At 45.9% G+C, this 20,140-nt stretch overlaps 1 protein-coding gene across 1 annotated transcript in view; it reads right to left on the bottom strand.

Annotated features, from left to right (window-relative positions):
* Positions 1-20,140, bottom strand: part of LOC115478317 (pseudouridine-5'-phosphate glycosidase-like) — a 770,820-nt gene that overhangs the window by 354,161 nt on the left and 396,519 nt on the right. The window lies entirely within an intron of this gene.

Below are 20,140 nucleotides of genomic sequence, written 5' to 3'. Positions count from 1 at the left end.
GCACAGGTGGTCACATCCTCCACCTCACAGTCTCCGTCTTCCACCCCCGTGGCAACGCTTGCAATTTGCTACCGGCGCTGCCTGACAGCAACTCACAGACGCGGAGCCGATGACCTGCTCCAGGACCTTCCCTCTGCCGCGTGCGTTCTTTCCTGCGTAAACAGGAAGTTGAATCAGCGCGGCAGAGGGAAGACCCCGGAGCAGGACGCTGTGCCATGTCTGTCAGCTGAGCTGTCAGGCAGTGCCGGTAGCAAATCACAAGCGCTGCCACGGGAGTGGGAGACGGAGACTGTGAGGTGGAGGAGGCAGCGCCGATAGCGTTGAATACAAGCGCTACGGCAGGGGTGGGAGAGGGTGAGGAGACATGGTGAGGGAGGGACTCTTCAATCTGGATGGGCCTGACTCAAAACTGGGCGGGCCTGGGCCCATCCAGGCCCACCCGTAGCTATGCCCCTGCACCATCAATGGGGTCAGTGTGAGTGCCTCCCTACAGGAATTCAGCTCAGCTTACTGGGACCTTCGAGCTTGCCTGTTGCCTCAACACTAAGCTGCTCATCACTGAGCCAAAGTGTGTGAGCTTTACTTTTATGTCATATTATTCTTATTTTTTTGAACATCTTTATTCCTCTAACAATAGTCAGGAGAATGCAGCTCCTTTGTTTATTTCCAGGCTGCAGGGGAGCAGCAGTGGGGAGCATGCAGCCTCCCCTGCTAGCAGGGTCCCCATGGAGGCTAATACCAGCAAGCCTTATGCTAGAGTTTTGGGCTGCAGAAGGAGACACTCCTCTGAGGATAATGACCATGGTCCAAATGCCAGGAATAACACTGGCACAAAGACTCAATATCATGGAATACAGAGCATGGACTGCATCCTGGGGAGTTAGGCCTATGCAAGGAACCTACTGCACCAAACCAGATTAATGTTTATCATCTGCTGGAGGTACAAAAATAGTGGAGAATTCCAAGTTACACCAGCCCTTACACCAGTGATATCATGAGAATTATCTTTACCTTAATCTTCTGGTAGAGGTACTCAATCCATTAGTCTGGACTGGTCTAGCTGGTGTCTAGCTGAATGATAAGAAGGGGCCTACTTAGTAAGCTGTATTAGAAAAGTGAAGGGCAATTCTATAACCTAGGCACCCATATTTATGTGTGCAATATGGGTATAAAAAAAAATGTTGAAAACACTAGCACTTATTTGAATATGTGTGCACATACCTGTATAAGTGATAGCAGAGTGCCTAAGCACTATGCTGTAAATACCCATTACCTTAAGCAGTATTGGCAAAAGGGGGCATACACAGGGGTGAACCATGGGTGGGACATAGGCAGGGGTCCCACTTATGTGCATAACTTACAAAATAGTGTAAGTTACTGTATGTGCATCCCTGCTTCATTTAGGCATTCATACTTACATAAGGTCTATGACTGGCATAAGTACGAGTGCCTAAATGTTAGGCTCACTGTTATTGGGTTATGCTGGTATTCTATAATGGAACCTAACTGCCTAAGATCTGTTATAGAATAGGCTCTTATCATTTGGCATTGAGGTGACTTAATGGGGGTGCCCAATTATAGAACTGCCTCTATAATGTCCATCAGTGCCTAGTTAATAGTATTGAGTGATTAAAGTGCATTATCTGCTGCTTAACATTAAAGTGCATTACTACTACTTAACATTTCTAGAGCGCTACTAGGGTTACGCAGCGCTGTACAAATTAACAAAGAAGGATGGTCCCTGCTCAAAGGAGCTTACAATCTAAATAACGAAATGTCAAGTTGGGGCAGTCTAGATTTCCTGAGTACAGGTGTAGTGGTTCGGTGCCGAAGGCGACATTGAAGAGGTGGGCTTTAAGCAGTGATTTGAAGATGGGCAGGGAGGGGGCCTGGCGTATGGGCTCGGGGAGTTTGTTCCACGCATGGGGTGAGGCGAGGCAGAAAGGGCGGAGCCCGGAGGTGGTGGAGAAGGGTACTGAAAGGAGGGATTTGTCTTGAGAGCGGAGGTTACGGGTGGGAACGTAAGGGGAGATGAGGGTTGAGAGGTAAGGAGGGGCTGCAGATCGAGTGCATTTGTAGGTTCGTAGCAGAAGCTTGAACTGAATGCGGTACCTGATCGGAAGCCAATGAAGTGACTTGAGGAGAGGGGTGATATGAGTGTATCGGTTCAGGCGGAAGATAAGACGTGCAGCAGAGTTCTGAACGGACTGAAAGGGGGATAGGTGGCTAAGTGGGAGACCAGTGAGGAGTAGGCTGCAGTAGTCAAGGCGAGAGGTAATGAGAGAGTGGATGAGAGTTCGGGTGGTGTGCTCAGAGAGGAAAGGGCGAATTTTGCTAATGTTATAGAGGAAGAAGCGACAGGTCTTGGCTATCTGCTGGATGTGCGCAGAGAAGGAGAGGGAGGAGTCGAAGATGACACCGAGGTTGCGGGCAGATGAGACGGGGACGATGAGGGTGTTATCAACCGAGATAGAGAGTGGAGGTAGAGGAGAAGTGGGTTTGGGTGGGAAGACAAGAAGTTCGGTCTTGGCCATGTTCAGTTTCAGGTGGCGGTTGGACATCTAGGCAGCAATGTCGGATAAGCAGGCTGATACTTTGGCCTGGGTTTCCGCAGTGATGTCTGGTGTGGAGAGATAAAGCTGGGTGTCGTCAGCATAAAGATGATAGTGGAAGCCATGAGACGAGATCAGGGAGCCCAGGGAAGAGGTGTAGATTGAGAAAAGAAGGGGTCCAAGGACAGAACCCTGAGGGACTCCAACGGAGAGCGGGATAGGGGTGGAGGAAGAACCATGAGAGTGTACTCTGAAGGTACGATGGGAGAGATAAGAGGAGAACCAGGAGAGGACAGAGCCCTGGAACCCAAAAGAGGACAGTGTGTCGAGAAGTAAGTTGTGATTGACAGTGTCAAAAGCGGCGGATAGGTCGAGGAGAATGAGGATGGAGTAATGACCTTTGGATTTGGCGAGGAACAGGTCATTGCAGACTTTGGATAATGCCATTTCTGTTGAGTGTAGTGGGCGAAACCAGATTGAAGCGGATCGAGGATGGCATGAGAGGCGAGAAAATCAAGGCAATGGCTGTGAACGGCGCATTCAAGTATTTTGGAGAGGAAGGGTAGGAGGGAAATGTGGCGGTAGTTGGGACTGAGGGGGAGGGTGATGAAGTGTGAATGTGATCAGGTGATGGTCAGAAATGGGAAGAGCAGAGGCGCAGAAATTGGAGGGCAAGCAGGTAGAAGAGAGGACGAGATCAAGACAGTGACCAGATTTGTGAGTAGGGGTGGTGGAGCTCAGTTGGAGGTTGAAGGAGGAGGTTAGAGTGAGGAATTGAGAAGCGTATGAGTCGGATGGGTTATCAGTGTGTATGTTGAAGTCACCAAGAATGAGGGATGGGGATGCGGGCTCAAGAAAAACGGAGAGCCAGGCATCGAAGTCGGTAAGGAAGGAAGGAAGGGAGGGACTTATCAGGGGGGTGGTAAATGACTGCAACTTGGAGTGGCAGCGGCTAGAATAGACGGATGGAATGGACTTCAAAGGATGAGAAGCAGTGAGACTGTGGTAGGAGGAGGGGTTGAAAACTGCAGGAGGGCGAAAGTAGTAGGCCAATGCCGCCACCGCGGCTAACTGGGCGGGGCGAATGGGAGAAAAGATAGCCTCCGTGGCATAGGGCTGCGACTGAGGCAGAGTCGTCGGGGGTGAGCCAGGTTTCAGTTAGGGCGAGCAGTTGAAGGGAATGGGAGATGAAGAGATCATGGGTGAAGGTAAGTTTGTTGCAGATTGAGCGGGCATTCCATAGGGCACACGAGAAGGGGAGGGAGGAAGGGGGGAGGAGGGGAATGGAGATGAGATTGGAGATATCGCGGGAACGTTTGCATAGATGAGACAAGGACATGTGTGGTGGACCTGGGTTGGGATTGATGTCTCCCGCGGATAGCAGGAGAAGGAGCAAGAGAGAGCGGAGAAGGGTGGGGGAGGTAGGGTGACGAAGGCGATGAAGACGGGATGCGCTTAGGAGGAATGGGGAAGGGTTCATGGCAGGAAGGAGGTGTTGGAGGTTGAGAGCTAGGAAGGAGGAGGAGGACAGTAGGGATGGTATTGCAGTAGTGAGCAGGATGGGGGAGGATGGGTAGTGAGTTCGTGTGGTATACAGCGGTGGGAGGGGGAAAAGATTAGGGAGGGATAGGGCGAGGAATAGAATGTGAATAGGGGCCATGAGTAGTGAGTGAGGTGTTTATGGGGGCAGTGAGGTGTTTATGGGGGCAGGTAGCTGGGTTGGGAGACAGGCAGGTTGAGGTGAGCAGCCATGTAGGAGAGTGATGGGCTGGCAGGACGATGGACTTGGAGGCAGGCAGGTTTCAAGGTGAGTAGCCAGTCGGGAGGGTGAAGGGCTGGGAAGTGGCAGGTTGTTGATGGGCAGACAAGCAGGCAAGTTGAAGGGCTGACAAGTGGCAGGCAGAATGATTGGCCAGCAGGCAGGCTGAATGATTGGTTAGCAGGCAGGCGGGCAGGAACAGGTGGTTGGCTAGTAGGCAGGTTGATTGGTTAGCAGGCTGCAGCAGAAGGACTGGAGCAAGCAGGGAGAAGCTGAACAGGCGGGCTGGAGCAAGCTGGTGCAGATGGACTGGAACGAGCAGGGGGAAGCTGGAAAAGCTGGATCAGGCTGACTGGAACAAGCTGGATCAGGCGGGTTGGAACAGCTGGAGCAGAAGGACTGGAGCAAGCAGGGAGAAGCTGCTCAGGTGGGCTGGCACAAGCTGAAGTAGATGGCTGGAACAAGCAGGGAGAAGCTGGATCAGGCGGGCTGGAACAAGCTAGATCAGGCGGGCTGGGACAAGCTGGATCAAACGGGCTGGAACAGCTGGAGCAGGAGGATTGGAGCAGGCAGGAAGAAGCTGATCAGGCGGGCTGGAACAAGCTGGTGCAGATGGACTGGATCGAGCAGGGAGAGCAGAATTACAATTACAATTAATGAGTTGCATTGCATGCAACTGCATATAAAGCAATAACACAACATGCTATTTCAGGAAAGTTAACAGTACCTCTGGAACTGATGTTAACTTTCCCTCAGTAGCATATACATTCTAATGTGTTAACCTATGTGCCTTGGGAAGCACTTAAAGAGCTTAGCTGTTAGAAGCAAAAGCCCACATCCAAGGCAGCAATCCCTAGTAGGCATATACACATGATGAGAGAGACAGTGTATATGCCTACTAGGGATTGCTGCCTTGGATGTGGGCTTTTGCTTCTAACAGCTAAGCTCTTTAAGTGCTTCCCAAGGCACATAGGTTAACACATTAGAATGTATATGCTACTGAGGGAAAGTTAACATCAGTTCCAGAGGTACTGTTAACTTTCCTGAAATAGCATGTTGTGTTATTGCTTTATATGCAGTTGCATGCAATGCAACTCATTAATTGTAATTGTAATTCTGCTCTCCCTGCTCGATCCAGTCCATCTGCACCAGCTTGTTCCAGTGAAATGTGTTGAAAAATCTTGCCCTCAAGGCCCTACTCAATTTGCAAAAAGATAAAATAAAATGAAATAAATTGTGTCCGCCCCCTTCCCAGCACCCACAGGGGCATCTCTGGAGGTTTGATTGGGGGGGGGGGGGGGGGGACAATCTAGTTACTCCTGCCCTGGTGGTACCTTCTTACAAAATGACCACCTGACCTCTAGTAGTAGTCTCACTAGAGGTCAGCCAGCACCATTTAGGAAGATGATGCCAAGACAGCAGGAATGACTGGAGATTGCTCCTGTCCAATTAGACACCCAGAGAAACCTTGATGTGTGATGGGTGTGCCTGGACCCAATTAAGGACTTAGGGAAACAGAAACTCTCTAACTTGCATACATCAGGGGCATAAGGCTATAGAAACAGGCAGCTTCCTAGCAAGACTGTAGTCCTGCAGTGGCAAGGCATAGACTTATTTATTTTATTTATTTATTAGGATTTATTTACCACCTTTTTGAAGGAATTCACTCAAGGCGGTGTACAATAAGAATAGATCAAACATGAAGATAGACAATTACAGCAGTAAAAATACTCAAATAACAATACAAAGACCAGGGGAGGTCTGGGGGTCCCTAGACTGGATTTATACCATAGAGCCGCACAAGCTAAATCCGCTGTGGAATGGTTCCAGGAAGCCCCTCACAAACTTTGGGTACAGATGGAACAATATACATTATGCAGCCCCTTGAAGTTGGGCCAATTACTCTGGCTGCAGCCTAAATATCATCATTTGGGGGAGGAGGTGAGCCCAATAATTAGGTTCACTTTGCTCTATTGGGATAAATTAGAGCGCTCAAAGAGAACATATTGCTCCCGGCTGTCACCTATTGCTTGTAATTTAGCATTTCCATTAGGATGCTCACGCTCAGTTTTTACTAGATGGGAAAGGCAAGGGAGGGGGGCAGTTGATAAGTAAAGACACTTTTATATCATTCCGGGAATTGGCACACACCTACAATTTACCTTCAACAGACCATTATGCCTATACTCAACTGGTTCACTTTCTTACTTCAGAAGGCCGACGTGCCCATTTATTTGGAGACGTAACCCTTTTAGAAGAACTTTGTGTTTGGGAACAAGGGACACGAGGCCTTATTACTTTGCTTTATGGGTATTTGCGAGATAATTTGTGTGTTAGTCACAAACATAGGGTGTTGTGGGAGAAAGACTTAGCGGTGAGTTACTCTGCAGAAGAGTGGCAGAGGTTAGAGAGGCACTCAGTACACATATCTCCAGTGGTAAATGTTCAAGAAAATTTGACAAAAGTACTATACTGCTGGTATCTCACCCCGGTAAGGCTTAGTCATATATTTGGATCAGTTTCACCGACCTGTTGGCGTAAATGTGGTCAATGTGGTACACTAGTTAGGTCATATTTGGTGGACATGTTACAAAGTAAAAGCTTTCTGGAAAACTGTCCAGGCCAGGATTGGATACTGAGTGGGAGTTGAGATACCATGGGATCCATCTGTATTTTTTTGTTTCATAAGACTATTTTGAGTGTGAGTGAACATGGTCAAATATTAATCAAACACTGCCTCTGTGCAGGCAGATTGCTTATTGCTCGCTCGTGGAAACAAAATAATAGCCCATCAGTAGTCCAATGGCTGACCCTACTGCGGAACATTGCAGAGAGAGAACGATTGGTAGCGAAGGACTAAGATCTGGGAGCCTCTGGGTATTCCGACGCATTAATAAGCTGTAGAGAAACATCTGCTATGTTCAATTATTGCTGTTACCCTGGTTACTGTAAGGGGGGAGGGGTTTGGAAGGTAAATTAATCAATAGTTTTGCTGCAAAAGGTGAAGGGGGAAGGGGGGGGGGGGGAAATTGTAAAATAACAGGAATTCTGAATGTTTAACTACTCATTGGACGGGTATTACTACTACTACTACTACTTAGCATTTCTATAGCGCTGCCAGGGTTACGCAGCGCTGTACAAGTTTAAACATGGGGAAGGACAGTCCCTGCTCAAGAGAGCTTACAATCTAAAGGTAAAAACTATGTAGTCAGTGTAGGTATCAGGAATGGGAAGGTGGTTAGGCACCAAAAGCAAGGGAAAAGAGATGGGCCTTGAGTAAGGACTTGAAAATGGGCAGGGAGGGCGCATGGTGTATGGGCTCAGGAAGTCTGTTCCAGGCATAAGGTGATGCGAGGCAGAAGGGGCGGAGTCTGGAGTTAGCGGTGGTGGAGAAGGGTACAGAAAGGAGTGATTTGTATTGGAGAAACAATGTTTAAGTTTTATAGTGCATACGAGCAGGGCCGACCCTAGGGTTTCTAGCGCCCTCCTGCAGTCTATTAGTCGGCGCCCCTACCTATCCAGGGGTGGGATCACTATGGCTCCGCCCCCACAGTAGACACACCCCTTTTACCAGCCATGGCATCATTGAAAATATTACACCAGTATAGAAGAAAAATAACTTAGCACACAGACCAGGAATTAGGAGAACAGACAGTCTTGCCAACTCTGAAAAACAATGTGTTATCAAAATTTCAGAATCTAACAAACTGATCCCTATTCAGACACTTGGCCTTGCAGTCACACATGTAGAACAGAGATAGCCCCTCTTCAAATTCTTCAAAAATTAACCTGAAATCTTAAGAAGTTAGACTCTGCATGCAGCACAATAGCCTTCCCCATAAGCGCCCCGTATAAGAGGCTTGAGGAGGCTAAGCCTCCCCAGCCCAATCTTGACGTTCCCCTGACTGCTGCCCTCACAAACGCAGGGCTTCCGCAGCAGCCAGGGAGCTCTCCCACCGTCCTTCCTGCTCTCCCCGTCGGGGAGTCCCCGACCGGCAGCTCTCCTTGCCCCCCTTCCGCACGTTACCCCAACCCCCCGCCAGGGCCCACCCAACATCCCCTCGCAATTTGCCTGCCTCTTATCTTCACCCGTACCCGTCGCCGTCAGCGCTGCCTCACTGCCTGCCATTCATTTTCACAGGCAGCTCCGTTCCCGCTCCCCTTTGCCGCGTCCACTCCTCCAGCTCTCTCTGATGCACTTCCTGTTAAACAAGGTTGAAGATAAGAATGCTTTAGGGAGTCAGGGACCGAGGCAGCATGCTGGCTGGTAGAGGTGAGAGAGGGAGGTGGGAAATGTTGGGGGGAGATGCATGGGGAGAGAGAGGGAGAAATGCTGGATGTGAAGGAGGACGGAGGGACAGATGCACATCAAGAGAAAAGGGGAAATGTTGGAACATGGATGTGGGAGGGAGGGAGACAGAGAGAGAGAGATGCTGTATGGGGATGGAAGGGATGCTATAAGGGGAAGGAAGAGGAAGAAAGAGATAGATGTTGGGCCCAGGGTGCAAGGAAAGGAGATACTGAGAGTGATATGGGCAGTGGGAGAGAAGAAGGAGGGAAGAGAGGTTGTACATGGGGATGGATGAGAGGGAGGGATAGATATACACTAGAGGGGAAAGAGAAAAAGAGGGAGATTGTGGATCCAGGGACAGAAGGGAGTGAGGAGAAATGCTGGATATGGATGGAGGGAAAATGGCTGAATTTAAGGGCTGGATTGAAACAATTTGAGGGCAGATGTTTAAAGTGTAGAAAGGATAGGGACAGGGCTACAGATGGTAGATAGGACGCATAAGGACACAGGAGGATGGTGGACATGGTGCGAGAAAAAATATCAAATGAAAAGAAGACACTGTGTAAAACAGAAGACACTGGGACCAAAGTGAATAGAAAAACTAAATGATCAGACAACAAAGGTAGAAAAAAGCATTTTATTCAGAATTTATTAACTGGAATATGTCAGCTTTTGGAAATATGCATTTGTGATGTTTTGCATGTAAGTTTCAATTTTTCTAGTATTGCTGCGTGCTGAGTCTGACTTCTTGAGGTAACTTTCCAGTTCAGTATTTTGCCTTCATATCTGTTGTGTCATGTGTTTTTCATGTGTGATCAAGGTGTAGTATTCTGCTAGCGTGTAGTATTTTCAGCCCTTTTTGGGTTTTTTTTTTTGTTTCACTAGGTTGTGTACTGGTGTTTTAGAGCCCGGTGTAATTACAGTGCTCCCTTTCCACGCATAAGGTTGTAGCTCGTCCTGTCCTTGGAATTAGTACTGTTATGGTTTGGTAAGGTTATGAGTGTGTTTTTGCACAAGTTTGTGTATAGTGTTTTGCAGTGGAGAAATTATGTATTGGCCTTACTGAGGTGGCACCAAATCATCAGAAAGGGTTTTAGAGCCTAAATCATGACACACTACCTCTTGAAGGATCTACATACAGTTGTTTATAAAAGGAGCTCATTGTGAACACTTTCCACCCTAAAAGGGTGTTTTGTGGCTCTACATGAGAATTGTGATATTATGATCCCTTGTTTCATATTGTTGACAGTCTGCATTTTCCGTATGGGTAGTATATTGGTTTATTAGGGTCTGCCCAGTGTTATGGTACAGTAAGGTTTATGAGTGTGTTTTTGCACAAATTTGTGCATAGTGTTTTGCAGTTGAGTAATTGTGGTTAGTACATGCTTTGAGCAACCACTTTATTCTTTGATATATGATACATATTTAATATCTAAATTTAATAAAAAGGTATTAATTGTGACTTATTTTTACTTATTTTTTTTCTGTGTTGTCAGACAATTATAGATATAAGTCCTGCCCCTGGCCCCACCCCTAATCCCGCCCCCTTTAGCCTCCCCAAACAGTTGGGCCACCGACCGCCTATGGCCTTCCCATCCAGCACAGCTTAGGATCTAGCTAGGGCAGACTTAATCAGCATAAACTAACATATTCTACAATCTGAGTTGGACAGACTAACAGGAGTTACTGAAGTGGGAATGAGAGATAGGAGATTGGTGATGGTTAGGAATTGAAAGCAGCCATCTAGGCCTCCTGTCCTGTGAGTTGCTGTGTTGGGGTGGGGGTGGAAAAAGGTGGGTCAGGTGCAGCACTAAACAGCAGTCTCTGACAAAACAAGGGTCCAGGCTGTGCTGTGCTGTCTCTGAGCCCTCTCTGGGCTGGATTCCAGCTCCTGGTTTCACTCTCAATCTCAATGTGTTTGGAGCAGTGAGGTCCTCTGACAAACACAACAGGAGGATATTTCTCTGCTTGGGAGGGGGGAGGGGACTGGACAGAGAGCTGACAGCTCCTGCTTTGGAGCCAGACTGAGATGAGCAGGAGAGATTAGATAAACAAAAGCCTCAGCAGGCGCCCTTGAAGGCAGACGCCCTCCTGCAGTGCATAGCCTGCTTACCGGGTTTGACCGGCCCTGCATACGAGAGCCTATAGGCTTACTGTTTTGACTGTATTTCTATTTTGCTTGACTTATTCAATAAAGATTCATGTTTCAGATTTAAAAAAAAATTTAGTTCCATGTATGTCCATTTTCCTGAAGCTGTCATAGAGCCTGGTGTCCCTTGCTAGTTTCACATTCAGGGGAGAGAGGGGGACAGCAACAACTGGGCAATTAAGGACGTAACTTTCCAATGGACAGCTGCTGAATCAGAGCACTTATCTGTAACCTGGATGTGACAAGCACCAGGTCTAAATAACAACAAGATAGCAGGGAAATGAAGTCGGGCTTTCCAAAAATCTTGCCAGTAGCTTAGTTAGAGGGAGAAATAGTCAATTTCATATAATCATCAATCTCCTTCTAAGAGAATGTCATATCTAAATATTTGTGCACCTAGTAGGACTAGGTACCCTGGCACATAGGCAGATTAGCTTCCTTAAACCGCTCCGTACAGCGTGGAAGTGGTGGAGAAGTCGGCAAGAGAGAAGCCCACTCACCTCGCCCTTTCAGAGGCTGGTAGGGCTGGTGGACTTCCCGGCGGGTATGGGACATTCGGTATTTAGGAGATGGGCAGAGAATGGGTATGTGACTTGGGGAGATTTGGTAACTACAAGGGGAGATGGGTTCCTTCCATTCTCCCAAGTGAAAGAAACATGGAATATCCCAAATAACCATATGTTACACTATATGCAAGCACGACATTATTGGCAACAACTGTGGGGGAAGTATGGGCATAGTTGGACATATGGAGGTATGGATGAGATGGTGCTGCGCTTACCCCCAAAAGGAAATAAATTGTCCATGTGGTATAAGCTGACAAAAATGGTTTTATCTGCTGACAGGGAGGGAGGAGCTGTCTCGGGCTGGAATAGAGAGATGGGAACTGATTATTCGCAATCCCAATTTAATTTCTTGTTTGTGAGGCTTGCTGAATTTGTCAAAGCTGCAGATTGGCAAGAAACCCAGTGTAAGCTGCTCCATAGAGCATTTATTACACGTGAACGGGGAAAACAAATGAAACTATGGGATTCGGACATATGCACTAAGTGCCTATTGGGCACTGGCACTTTTTTTGCATAGTTTTCTGGAATGTTCTAAACTGGCTTTATGGAATGACATCTTTAAGGTGCTGAATTCAGTGCTTGGGGTTGAGGTGGAATGGTCCTATCAATCGTTGTTGTTGGGGGATCAGTCGGAACTCCTAGAGCAGGGGTTCTCACAACCACAAAGGAGATTCTTATATATGACAACCCTGACAGCGAAGAAAACTATATTGCAGTGTTGGACAACAGCAGACTCAGTACCATACAATTGCTGGGTAGTAAAGGTTAAAGAAGTGGCACAGCATGAGACATCACTATTTAAGCAGTCTCCCGACTTAGATAACAGGACATATGCCTCACTTTGGCAGAAATTAGCAGTTATAGTATGATAGTACGGCTTCTTAGCATCTCCAGAGCTGTAGGGAGGAGGGAGAGAGGGGAGGCAGGTAGGGGAGCTCGGTGGGAGGGGAGGGGTAGGATGGATGAGTGAGTACACTTTTCTCTTTGTATGGAATAGTTAGGGGGGTGGAGGGAAGGGTGAGGGGATATTTGGTGGGGGGGATTAAAGATGGAAAAAGTCAGTGCAATTATGCTAAGTGGAGGATATAGGATTATATTCCCGTTCTCACTGTTAAGATGTTTATAACACTGTTGGCATGTTTCAGTCTATGTGGTTTGTGAGTATGTATTGTACTGATGACAATAAAGAGAATAAAAAAAAAAAAAGAACTATAATTTATACTTGTTTTCTCTCCCTGAGACAATCATATACTAGTGGAGGAGTGGCCTAGTGGTTAGGGTGGTGGACTTTGGTCCTGGGGAACTGAGGAACGAACTGAGGCACAGGCAGCTCCTTGTGACTCTGGGCAAGTCACTTAACCCTCCATTGCCCCATGTAAGCTGCATTGAGCCTGCCATGAGTGGGAAAGCATGGGGTACAAATGTAACAAAAATAAATATACTACAAATTGGCACCTGTGGGGCATAATAAGTCAATGTCACATGGAGGAATTGAATCACCCAGGTTTCTGTGATCCAAATTATGGTAGAATTGCACTCTTCTAATACATCCTGTAATCGAGTAATTTTATTTTCTATCAACAAGCAGAAATGAGTCAGGCACAAAAGTAGCTGACTTCATCTGACCACACCAAATACAACTGCTCTCTCAGAGCTCAGAACTTAATATTAATTTCTGGGCATGTACAGTGGTGGAAATAAGTATTTGATCCCTTGCTGATTTTGTAAGTTTGCCCACTGACAAAGACATGAGCAGCCCATAATTGAAGGGTAGGTTATTGGTAACAGTGAGAGATAGCACATCACAAATTAAATCCGGAAAATCACATTGTGGAAAGTATATGAATTTATTTGCATTCTGCAGAGGGAAATAAGTATTTAATCCCTCTGGCAAACAAGACCTAATACTTGGTGGCAAAACCCTTGTTGGCAAGCACAGCGGTCAGACGTCTTCTGTAGTTGATGATGAGGTTTGCACACATGTCAGGAGGAATTTTGGTCCACTCCTCTTTGCAGATCATCTCTAAATCATTAAGAGTTCTGGGCTGTCGCTTGGCAACTCGCAGCTTCAGCTCCCTCCATAAGTTTTCAATGGGATTAAGGTCTGGTGACTGGCTAGGCCACTCCATGACCCTAATGTGCTTCTTCCTGAGCCACTCCTTTGTTGCCTTGGCTGTATTGGGTCATTGTCGTGCTGGAAGACCCAGCCACGACCCATTTTTAAGGCCCTGGCGGAGGGAAGGAGGTTGTCACTCAGAATTGTACGGTACATGGCCCCATCCATTCTCCCATTGATGCGGTGAAGTAGTCCTGTGCCCTTAGCAGAGAAACACCCCCAAAACATAACATTTCCACCTCCATGCTTGACAGTGGGGACGGTGTTCTTTGGGTCATAGGCAGCATTTCTCTTCCTCCAAACACGGCGAGTTGAGTTCATGCCAAAGAGCTCAATTTTTGTCTCATCTGACCACAGCACCTTCTCCCAATCACTCTCGGCATCATCCAGGTGTTCACTGGCAAACTTCAGACGGGCCGTCACATGTGCCTTCCGGAGCAGGGGGACCTTGCGGGCACTGCAGGATTGCAATCCGTTATGTCGTAATGTGTTACCAATGGTTTTCGTGGTGACAGTGGTCCCAGCTGCCTTGAGATCATTGACAAGTTCCCCCCTTGTAGTTGTAGGCTGATTTCTAACCTTCCTCATGATCAAGGATACCCCACGAGGTGAGATTTTGCGTGGAGCCCCAGATCTTTGTCGATTGACAGTCATTTTGTACTTCTTCCATTTTCTTACTATGGCACCAACAGTTGTCTCCTTCTCGCCCAGCGTCTTACTGATGGTTTTGTAGCCCATTCCAGCCTTGTGCAGGTGTATGATCTTGTCCCTGACATCCTTAGACAGCTCCTTGCTCTTGGCCATTTTGTAGAGGTTAGAGTCTGACTGATTCACTGAGTCTGTGGACAGGTGTCTTTCATACAGGTGACCATTGCCGACAGCTGTCTGTCATGCAGGTAACGAGTTGATTTGGAGCATCTACCTGGTCTGTAGGGGCCAGATCTCTTACTGGTTGGTGGGGGATCAAATACTTATTTCCCTCTGCAGAATGCAAATAAATTCATATACTTTCCACAATGTGATTTTCCGGATTTAATTTGTGATGTGCTATCTCTCACTGTTACCAATAACCTACCCTTCAATTATGGGCTGCTCATGTCTTTGTCAGTGGGCAAACTTACAAAATCAGCAAGGGATCAAATACTTATTTCCACCACTGTATGTCTCTTCCATTAAGCTACTTCTCAGCTCCTTAGTTTTTGTTTTTTTTCGCTCCACTGAATTGACATGTGACAAAGCTCTCCCAACAAAATTTATTCTTTTGTTATTTTTATCATTATTCATTCTTTTCAGCATACTGTTGAAGTTCTTTGATATCTATCAGTTTTTCAGGTACTCTGACTAACCCCCCTGTTTACAAAGCCATGCTAGCAGCTGCCGTGCAGCAATGCTGACACAGACCACTCAAAGTGAATGGGCTATGTCAGCATTACTGCACCAACAGCCACTAGAGTGGCTTTGTAAACAGGGGGGGGTAAGGGTTTGTTTGGGGGGTTTTATTTTTCAGGAATGCCATCTTTTCAATTGTGCCCTCTATGTGGAAAATTCCACCCGGAGGACCTACATCCATTTTGCTTGGCCTGTAGGGCACTCAGTCATGATCTAGAAAATTTCATGTTCTGTATGGTCATGTTGATAGCCCATTGATATTAACAGCATAAAATATCTATATTGTTATTGGGACCACCTTTGTAACTTTGTCTGCAGTGGTAGTATACCAGACTACTTGAGTCATAAGGAGACTGCCTCCTTTGCTCACTAGACTCGGAATGGCACCTCATGCCATACCTCCCACCTGTGAAGTAGCTGAGAGAGGTATGGACCTAGAAGAGCATTTCCACTCCTTCGTGCTCTGATTATATGGAGGTTTTTGATTCATTTCCTTTGCACGAGGTTTTTTTGAACTTCCACGATGATGACTTCTGTGCAATCAGCTTCCTCATGCCTTGCACTATATCCTGTTTTTATTTCTTTGGTAGTGCTTGTGTTTCTTTCCTATGATTTATGGAGTTTCCTTCCCGCTGCATTTTAGATTTGTAAACCACTTTGTTCTGATTTCAGTTTCAGCTGTATAGTAAATTTTAACAAACTATAAACATTCTCAGTGCAGTAATCATGCACATAAGCAGCAGAGCCTTCTATATCATCAAAGCACCCACTAAGATTGTGCAGCAACTACTTGCACACTAGTCCAGACCTATGCTGATTCTCTGTAAGCTTCCACTGTGCAGTTGCCAGATGAGACCATTCCTTCCTTCTCTGTGCAGCACCAACAGTTTTGACACAGCCATTCTATGCAGATGGTTCCAGCTTATCTCTTTTTGCAGGCTGTGCTGCTCTGCCATGGAAAGGATTCTTCAAAATAAGAGCCTCCTTTCCACTTGTGAAATGGAAGATGACTACTTGAACACCAAACTCCAGATTTATATACTTTTTCTATTACATTTGCTCATGTCAGCCTGTTATTGGCTATATATAAAGTTCATTGTTTTGTTCCTTGCTGTTGTGCTCTGGTAATGAGATACTGATATCTTTGTTTGATAGATTATTCATTTGATAAAAAAAAACCTTCTATTGGTTATTTAGTGCTCTTGATGTAAATGAACAATACAAATTGTATACCTTAAGTTCTACTTTCTGTTGGATTGTTACAGTATATCAAGAACAACCAAACAGTTTCAACTGAATAAATTTTGCTTTACTGCTTTGACTGTTATTTTTGTTTATTCTGAGGCCACAATGCTCAAAACTCCAGCGCTGTTCTGAATAGTGCTGTAAAAATACTGTTGGAACAGCACAGAAGTACAACACCCTAATGCTCAATGCTAATGAAATGCAAATACAGATGTGCTCATAGCATTTAACATTAGAAAGTTTGGCTTAAGGATTGTGCATTGACGCAATACGATTATGCTTGTGATGGTGCATGTGCAGAAGAGATCCTTGGTAAGCTTGGTTCCTGTGTGCATGCATCTGGTAAAACACAAACATGAAACACACATTGGTGTCTGTTTTCTACAGCCTAAATATAAGGGGTTTAAATTTTTTTTAGCTTGGACGCTTATATTTAGACGCAGGGAACAGATGCCAATGTGTGCTTTCACTGGCATTTTAATTTTTTTTTTTTTAGCATGGACACTTTAAATTTAGATGCAGGAAACAGACACCAATGTATGCTTTCGCTTGGGTCTGCTGTTTCTCATGACCAGCACTTAAGGGCTTGCATGAGCTTTCTTCTGATTCCAAAAGCAATCAAACCCAGATCATTTTTCAGAAAGAATCATGAGAGAAGAATGAGAATCATGAGAAATCCTCTCTTCCAGCATCCTAATGCCTGCTCCAACCTGGCATTATTTTTTGCAACAGTAAGGTAATTTTGTTTCAGGCGCTCCTTTTTGAGCACTGGGGAGTAATACAAAATGACCTCATTTACATAAGCTTGACAATATTTACATGCTGAGCTAGTGCCTGGTGCGCTCATTTCCCATGCTAGATCCCTCTGAACATTCTGCGTAGGTAAATGTGGGTGCTAGTACAGCGCAAATAGCCTCTAGCGCCCGCATTTACTTTTGAGCATCAGTGCCTGAGAGCTTTACAGTCTTATGTTTCAACAATTTTATTGAAGACAAATTAAACATACACTCCGCAATAAGAGGTACATGTTACACATAAATCCTGTACCCTATAACAACGCCTTAGTACCTTAGTATACAGAACATCATGTTCAAGTTTGTAATTTCCCCCCCTCCCTATCCCCCCCCTATTACCCTACCGTCCTTCCACCCTCCCCCACCTGTCCTCCCCCTCCCCCTTCCTCCCTCCCCTCCCTTTTAGGTTACATTGAGGCATATTTTCAAAGCACTTTGGGAGGCTAAGTTCCATAGGTTTCTATGGAACTTTGGGAGGCTAAGTGCTTTGAAAATGAGCCTCACTGTGTATATTGCAAATTCCTATCATAAAGTGTAATTCTGGCCAATCATAACTTATTAAGTACAAGACTTCTACCACGGTGTGTAAGAGTGTTTATAAAAGGTCCCCAGATCTTTAAGAATCGATTTTTCCTTTTGTAGGAGCCTTTGGCTTCTTTCATCTCCCACATCATCAATTGGTGTATTTGATTCCTCCAGTGCCAATACTCAGGAGATTCTGGTGAAGTCCATGACTGCAAGATACATTTCCTTGCAAGTAAACAAAGTTTACGGCAGAATAGTTTTTCATCTGCTTTCAGGCCCCTAAATGAGCCCGGACAATCCAGGACCAGTTGTATAGCTGTTCCTTGAGTGTGGCCTGACAGCATGAGGGACAAAAATCTCTCCACTCTTCTCCAGAACTGTTGTATCACTGTACATTCCCAAAATGCATGATAGTAGGTATTTTCAGTACTATTACATTTCAAACAGTTGGGCGTGTGAATTCCTCCCGCTCTAAATAGTTGTACCTGTGTGAAATAGGCCCTGTGTATAACCCGGAAGGCACATTCTTGATAGAGCGCCCCACTGACCAGTTTAGGTATTCCCTTTATATGAGCTGCAATGTCTCAATTGGCAAGGCTTGTCCCCACATCTGCTTCCCATCGTTGCCTAAGCTGGGCTAGCTCTTCCCCAGGTCTCAACAACCATATCTTCCCCTGAATGTAGGAAATAGGTGGAGCTTCGTCTGAGAGCTCCATAAACAGCTCCTGAATCTTCTTGCCCAGGCCACTTTTTAGTGCTTCAGTATCTAAGGTCCTGATATGATGTTTCAACTGACAGTGAGCGAATATATCGCCCCATGCTATTTTTCCCTGTTGGAGCACTTGCCCTAAATCTTTAATCTGGCCCTCTGAGTTTACCACTTGCCCAATATCACTAATACCCACCTGTGCCCACCTCACAAAAGTCTGATTCGCCATCCCGGGTAAAAATTCTGGATTCCCCACAATGGTCAAAAGCTCTGTTGTGCGCACGTCTCCCCCCAAACACTTCCCCAAAAACTTCCATGCAGCCTGCAGTGGGCCCAAAAGCATTGATTGTCTAAAAGCCTTGGTAATGTAGGTCTGTCTGCATGCAATAAAGATATCAATGTATAAGGTCTAAAGAGAGCTCCCTCCATGTCAATGGGTGTATGATAATCAGTGGAAAATACCCAGTCCCTAACATGTCGTAAGAGACATGCTATGTTATAATATTGCAAATTAGGTAATCCCAGCCCTCCCTGTTGCTCTGGCCTTTTTGTGTGCCCAGCAAAATTTCAAAATTAAGCGATAAAGAAGTCTTATATCCTTCTTTAGCAAAGAAGTCAGTGGTAGAATTTGTAACATATATAACCACCTGGGGAGGATTACCATTCTAATGAGACATATCCGCCCCGATAGGGACACTGTCAGTGGGCGCCACACTTCCAATTGCTGCTCTGTTTTGTCCATAAGTCTCTTAACATTTAAACTATAAAGAGTCTTTGTGTAGTAAGAAGGACCCCCAGGTACCTAAAGGAATCCGCCTCCCAGCACAGCGGGAACTGTTCCGGCCATAATCGCTTCGTGGTTTCTGGTATCGCTAGCGCCTCTGATTTTTTCAAAATTTAATTTGAACCCCGAATATGTCCCAAATTCTTGAAAAAGTTCTAATAGAGCCGCCAGGGATTCCTGTGGTTCCGTGAGCAATACCAGAAGATCATCAGCGAATGCAGCAACCTTAAACTCCTGAGCCCCAATCTGTACCCCGTGAACCGCCGGGCACGAGCTCATATCTCGAATCAAGGGGTCCAGGTACAGGGCAAAGAGCAAGGGGGACAAAGGGCATCCTTGCCTAGTCCCTCGCCTTATCTCAAAATCTCCGGAGTTTACCCCATTTACCATCACTCTAGCCCGTGGGGAAGAATACAGTGTCTTGATCGCCTGTAGAAACCATCCCTGAAATCCATAAGTATTTAGGACAGAGAATAAAAAAGGCCACTCCATGCGATCAAACGCCTTTTCAGCGTCAAAGCTTATCATAATTGAGGCCTTGTTTGTTATCTCTAAACGTTCCAGGGAAGCTAGGATGCGCCTTAAATTCTGTGCCACAGATCTCCCCTGCACGAACCCCACTTGTGCATCATGGACTATATCTGGGAGCACTCTACTTAATCTATTGGCAAGTATTTTTGCTAACAATTTTACCTCTTGATTTAGAAGGGATATAGGTCTATATGATGTCACTAGGGTGGGGTCTCTCTGTGGTTTCGGCCAGTACTATAATCTGAGCTAAGTTAAGATGGTCTGGTAATCGACCAAGTGTTACCCAAGAGTTAAATGCATTAGTTAACGCTGGCACTATGGGGTCTCCCATCATTTTATAGAACTCTGCCTTGAGTCCATCAGGACCCGGCACCTTCCCCACCTTACTATTAGCAATAGCCTAACTGACCTCATCCGTGGTAACAGGCGCATTCAGTCTTTTGTTATCTGATTGTGTTATAGTAGGTGTCACAATATTACCCAAGTACAAATCCCCTGCTAAGCCCCCCTCGTCCTCTGTATCATATAATTGTTGGAAAAAAGTTTTAAATACATCACTTATTTCTGCATCAGTGTGAAGGAGTTGTCCCCCATGTCGAAGTGTCAAAATTTGTCTCTTGACCTTCTTTGGAGTCGCCAATCTTGCCAACATTTTCCCTCCTTTATTCCCGTGTTTATAGAGGTGGTATTTATAATACTGTTGTGATTTGACCGCTCGTTCATGAATTAA

Source organism: Microcaecilia unicolor, chromosome 10 (assembly GCF_901765095.1).
Source record: "Microcaecilia unicolor chromosome 10, aMicUni1.1, whole genome shotgun sequence".
NCBI classification, from domain to species: Eukaryota; Metazoa; Chordata; class Amphibia; order Gymnophiona; family Siphonopidae; genus Microcaecilia; species Microcaecilia unicolor.
This window is presented reverse-complemented; position numbering and strand designations above follow the sequence as displayed.